Source organism: Capsicum annuum, chromosome 6 (assembly GCF_002878395.1).
Source record: "Capsicum annuum cultivar UCD-10X-F1 chromosome 6, UCD10Xv1.1, whole genome shotgun sequence".
Classification (NCBI taxonomy): domain Eukaryota; kingdom Viridiplantae; phylum Streptophyta; class Magnoliopsida; order Solanales; family Solanaceae; genus Capsicum; species Capsicum annuum.
Window position 1 is genome coordinate 91,145,074 of NC_061116.1, and position 6,360 is coordinate 91,151,433.

The window sequence follows — 6,360 nt, forward strand, 5'->3', positions numbered from 1 at the left end:
TTAAAAGTAACATATTATACATTACACATTATACTACTTTAGAAACTTATACACATTAAATATATATCATTTTAGTCTATAGAAAATCTATAATCTATAATATATTAAACGTGTAAAGACCCTTAGAAAAGTGATTTGAACTTTTTGCCCTTCATTAAAAGTCTCCTCTTTAGATAGAATCGCCTTTTTACTATTTTCCTAAAATTATTATTTAGTTATTATTAATATTTGAAATTCAAAATTAATTAAAATCCTTATATGAGTTAGGAAAGAAAGTTCTAAATCAATTCAAATCTTACCTTATATGTAATTTATTAATAAATTAAATAAATAAAAAATAATGTTGATTTGAATTGAAAAGAACAAGAAAAAGAAGGTCCAAAGCAAAAAAGAGAACAAAAAAAGAAAAATACATAATTGGAAAGAAAATTTAATGAGAAAATGGTCTATTCCCCCCCCCCCCCAACCTTTAGTCGAAGTCTCAACTACACACTCAACCTTTAAAAGTGACCTATTACCCCCCCTAAACTTATTTTTACCAAATTTATTACCCCCCAATTGCTGACCTGTCACTGGACGTGACTACACTCGCCCATGGGCGTGTCAATTGACCCCATTTCACTTTAAATTATTTATTTTCTGATTGTCATGTCATTATTTTAATAATATAATAAATATTTTAATTATTACTTTTACTTAATGAATTTTAATTGCCACGTCATGCCTTCTTCTTCTCTTTTTCAAAACAAAAATTCAAGAACTCATTAATGGAGTTCCTCATCTTTCTTATTAATGGATTTCTCCAAAACCAAGAAATTCTTTTTTCTCCAAAATCAAAACCAAGAAATATTTGAACTAAGGAAACAATAAGATTTCTCCGATTAATGAATTCTTGAATGAAGAAGTTGGGGAACTCCGATTCAAAAAATTTAAAAAAATTCAACAACTTCAATTTCCTCTTTTTTTCTCAAGATCGCCATTAATGGCGAGCTCAAAGCTTTGAATTTTCACAATTCCATATATAATTTCCAACATAACCCACGTATAATTTTCAACCCATTTTTTCAATTTTCTCTATTTTTGCTCAAGATCCGCCATTAATGGCGAGCTCAAAGCTTTGAATTTCTACAATGGGGAAGAATTCGCCATTAATGGCGATCTTGAGCAAAAAGAGATGAAATTGGGTTCAAGAACTTCATTAAAACGTCATTCAAGAACTTCATTAACCCGCCATTCAAGAACTTCATTAATCCGTCATTTTTCCCCCAAGAATTCTATATTTGACCTAAGAAGATGAAATTGGTTGAAGAAGAAAATGGAGCAAAATGGAAAATGGGGAAGAAAAAAGAAAAGAATAAAGTTAAATAATTAATTTTTTAGAGTGCAAAAAATTGACATGGCAGCGCGTGCATCACACCACATTCCAAATGTCTGGTTGTCAGTTTTCGGAGGGGGAGGGTAATAATTCCACTTTAAAATAGTTCAGGGGGTAATAGGTCACCTTTAAAGGTTGAGTGTGTAGTTGGGATTTGGGGTAAAGGTTGGGGGGCCTTTTGACCATTTTCTCAAATTTAATTGAATTGAAAAGGAAAAAGAAAAAGAAAACGTGTGGAGGCAAAAAGGAAAAAAAAAACAAAGAAAAGAGAAAAATAAAACAAAACAAAACATAAAAACAAAAAAGATTTACATTAAATAAATACAAATTGAATTGACAAAGAAGGAAAGTAAACTAAACCTAAAATTTCTTATAAATTGAGAATTCTTCCTTTCTACAATAATACGTCCACAATATAGTTCTTAAATAATTTTTTCCTTTATTATCGTTGTTCATAAATTTGATTGTGATTTAAGGTATGTTTTCTAAAATTTTTGTTTTTGATATTTACAATCTTGATAATATCTATGATTAAAGAAATAAATTTACTTGTGATTTGAGGTAAGTTTTTTAAAATTTTAATTAGTATGTTCTTGAAGTTTATAATAATAAATTATCATGTATTCGTGATAGACAATTGCTAATTGAGAAGTTTTTAGTGAAATATTAATAGTATTTATGATTGAAGAGACAAATTTTCTTGTGATTTGAAGTAAGTTTTCTAAAATTTTAGTATATTTTTTATGTTATAAAAATAAATTATCATGTATTTTTGTTAGACGATGTTTTTTGTGATTTTTTTATAATGACTTATATACAATAAATAATTTAAAATTAACTTATTTACAATTTTGACCAAATTCTTTGGATTATATTTCATCATAAGAAATTGGTTAGCCGCTCTAATTGTGTACGGGTTTCTTTTTTTTTTCTTTTATCCACGTGAGATATTAGGAGATTTAGTTAAATTAACAATCTAACTTTTAGAAAAGTACTAAATAAATTGAATTCTAATGATATCATATAATTTTATCCAAAAATAAAATTAAAAGAACTGAAAGTAGAATTTTAATCCAATGACTATATATTTATAGGATAATAGGCATGTTTATTTATTAATCAAGATATATTTATAGTTTATATGTCGTAGATAAACTTATAGGTGGTAAATGAATTTACATGTGGTAGATGAATGTCGGTCGGCTTTGAGGATTTTTTCAGATAAAGGTTAGGTTTAATTGTATTGAATTTATATCTCTTTTTTGAGAATTTTTTGTGTAAAGGTTAAGTTTAGTTGTATTATTTTGATATCTCTATTATCGTATTAGTTTGTTATAGTTCACAGGTGCTAGATGAGTGTCAGACGGCTTTGAGAAATTTTTTGTGTAAATGTTAGATTTAATTATACTATTTTAATGTTTCTATCATCATATTATTTTGTTACAGTTTACAGGTGGTAGATGAATGTCGATCGGCTTTGACAAATTTTTTTGGTAAAGATTAGGTTTAATTAATTAAATCTCCAAAAGATGTTGACTTTAATTATTATATTCCTTTATTACAGAAACAAATATCTTATTTAGTGCAACGTTTGAACTCAATAAAGTGAGGTACATGCGTGAGACACGTACACCTAAACTAGTATATAGACATATACGTAGAATATATACTACTTAAAATACCACTTAAAACAATATACATACAACATGTATACACTATATATATATTACTTTAAATACCACTTGTGTATACATGTAGAATATATGTGTATATATGTTTGTTATGTGTATTACTCAGTGTAAAGTTTGATAGTAATATATTAAAAGTATTTAATTCAAACAAGAAATTCAATTTAAATGAAAAAAAATTACAAAGTAAGGAGTGAATAAATGTTGTATTTTATTGATTGGAAAATGATCAAAACTTATAATTTACATAAATGAAAAAAATACAAGTTTTGCATCATTTTTTTCAACTCGATCATGTTAATATTAACGGAAACTGCCATAGGATAGTTAAAATCAATTGGTAAAAAACTATGCATTGGACTTGATTGTGCTGAGTTTCTCCCTTGAAGTCAAAATTTCTTCAATACTCTATTCGCCTTTCAGCTCCACCTTCATTCCTTGATTTCTTCGTTCCGCTCTAATACAATCTCTAAGGCAAATTAGAACATTCATAGCATTGCTTCCCAATGAGTGTTGGTTGTCTCCAAACTATTGTCGTTCCTAACTAAAAACGCTCTCCGATGTAACAGTTGATATTGGACCATTCAATATATCTTTAGCTAATCTTGAAAGCACAGGATATTGTCTTTCATTATTCTTTCACTAATCCAATGCGTTGATCCTTGTTCTACGATCCTCTGTCGGCTGTCGAAGATAATACCTAAGCTCTTCCCTATAATTTGTTGGGTATGTTGTTGACGGAGAAAACCTATCCCAAACATTTAAATCATAAAAGTAACTAGGAAAACCACTATATGCCGGTCTTTTAGAAGATGATAGCTTCTCGGGAGCATGAGGAGCGATAGTTGGAGTGATATTTGTCGGTACAACTACACCAAATAAATTGGCATAATGGTTATATAATGCTTCTATGTAAATGTTCGTCCTACTCATAACCGTAAATAAAACTGGTTTTTCTTGAGGCTCTATCTCTAAGGAATTATAAATAACAGTACTAAAGTCGTATATAGTATTATATTTCATGCATGGATTTAGTATAGCACCAAGTAAATTAGGGGAAGCGGGAAAAATACTTTTTAAATTTAGCAAGCATAGCATCAACAACTTCTTTGTAACCTTCTCTATCCTTTTATTCTTTAAGCAAAAGGATAATAAGCATAAAAAAATTCAACCATAGCTATATAAAATCTTTCCAAAAGCTTAACAAGATCATCAATTGCAGTTCAATCAGAATCGTTTAGCATACACTCAGGAAAAGAACCACAAAATTGATTAAAAGTCATTCTAATAGGAACGTTATAAGAAAGACAAGTTTTAAAATAAGTATAAGTAGCATTCCATCTAGTATCACATTCTTCAGGCATTAATATCGGTCTAAGTCCATTTTGTTCACATTTAATCTTAAATTCTTTCACTCTACCTCTTCGATTATTTCCTTGAATGAAGCCAATAGCAAGGTGAAGTTTTTCAATATAAAGCTCAAAAAATTCAAGACCATCTTTTACAATTAAATTATATATATGACAAGCACACTTAACATGAAAAGTTTTAGGTACGGCGAAGAAAGTTCAGCTTTTAACTTGTCAATAACAACCTTGTTGTTAGATGCATTATCAAAAGCAATACATAAAAATTTTCTTTCAATACCATAATATTTTGCGATTTTAGTAATAGATTCCGAAAAAAATTCCAGTATGTCTACGATCTTCTTCATACAAAAAAGATAGAATACGTTTTTGCATAAAAAAATTACTATCTATCCAGTGACAAGTAATGGTTAAATAATCATTTTTATTAACGGCACGATCAAGATCAGAAGTTAGAGCAATTCTACATTGAATATTTTTCAATAATGTAGATAAATAATAAACATATTGTGTATGAAGTCTAAAAATATCGGTCCGACAAGTACTTCTAGAAATACCATTAAACATAGGATTATAAATTGCTTGAATATAATGAATAAAAGCATCCGAAGAAGCAAAAGTGAAAGGCAAACAGCCCACAACTATCATTTTCGCTATTTCTTTCCGATCGTTCATTTTATTATAATTCTTAATTAATTGACCGCTTGTTGGGTTCAATCTAATTTGTGTTGGCCCACCAACAGCCTCATCACCTTGTGCAATAAATAATTCTCTAGCGTGTCTATCTCTTAATGTCTCATCAACGAACCCATACCCCCTTTAGTGCCTTCGATTTTATACTCATATATAATTTCACAACTATTGCATTGCACCTTACTTTCTCCTTCTATTTTCAAAAAAATTTTCATGCAATACTAGTTTTTCTACGACCTCTTGAGGCACGAGGAGGACGATTAACCGATTCAGATCTAACATTAGCATTTCCTACTGTAGGTGTCTCACCAGTATTATCATCATCTTCATCTAAATTAACCGCATCCACTTCATTTTCTTCTTCTAAACCATAATTTTTTTGAGCTTCTGCATAATTCATATCGTGAGCACCTACACCTATTTTTCCTCAAAAGGTTGACTAACCAGTACCGAAGACACACGGGTATATCTATTACTTGAACTTCCTCTACCAAAACCGCCACCAATTTATTTTTTACTACCACTATCACTTTCGGGACAAAATTTTTTGTCACTTTTACATAGGTTTCTTATTTTATCCATATTAAAAAATAAACTAAAAAATATTTCAAATATACACAAATAATAAAAATAAATATTCAACGATTAATACGATAATTAAAAATTAAAGGTAAGAGATGGAACGACAATACCAAATTTTGGAAGTATTCAAAAGTTGCGATTTTAGAGAACTTCCACTTGTATTTGTAATCGCAAAATTAAAAAATAAAATTGAGCACTTTAGGAGATAATTAAAATATTTGAGAGAGAATTAGATTTGAGAGAATGGGAATTACGTGGAAAATGATTTAAAAGTGTAAGGTATTTATATAATTTTTTTTGAAATTAAAAAATAATTGAATAAAAAAACTTTCTTTTAATACTTTGGGCCATACGGCCGTTGGCTGCTCCAAACGGCTATAAAGTTATTGGGCCCAACGATCAAATTTTTGGGCCATACGGCCATTGGCTGCTCCAAACGGTTATAAAGTTATTGGGCCCAACGATCAAATTTTTGCAAAATAAAAAAAAGCAAATTGAGCTGGATCGGGCCAGGCCGATTAATAGGCAGGCTTGGTCCGGGTTAATCGTGCCCGCCAAAAAAATTCAGCTTGGAACCAGCAGCCCAGGAGCTCACTGTGGATCAACCGGGCAGGGCTAAACGGGCCAGGAATGGGCCAGCCCGCCCTGTTTGACC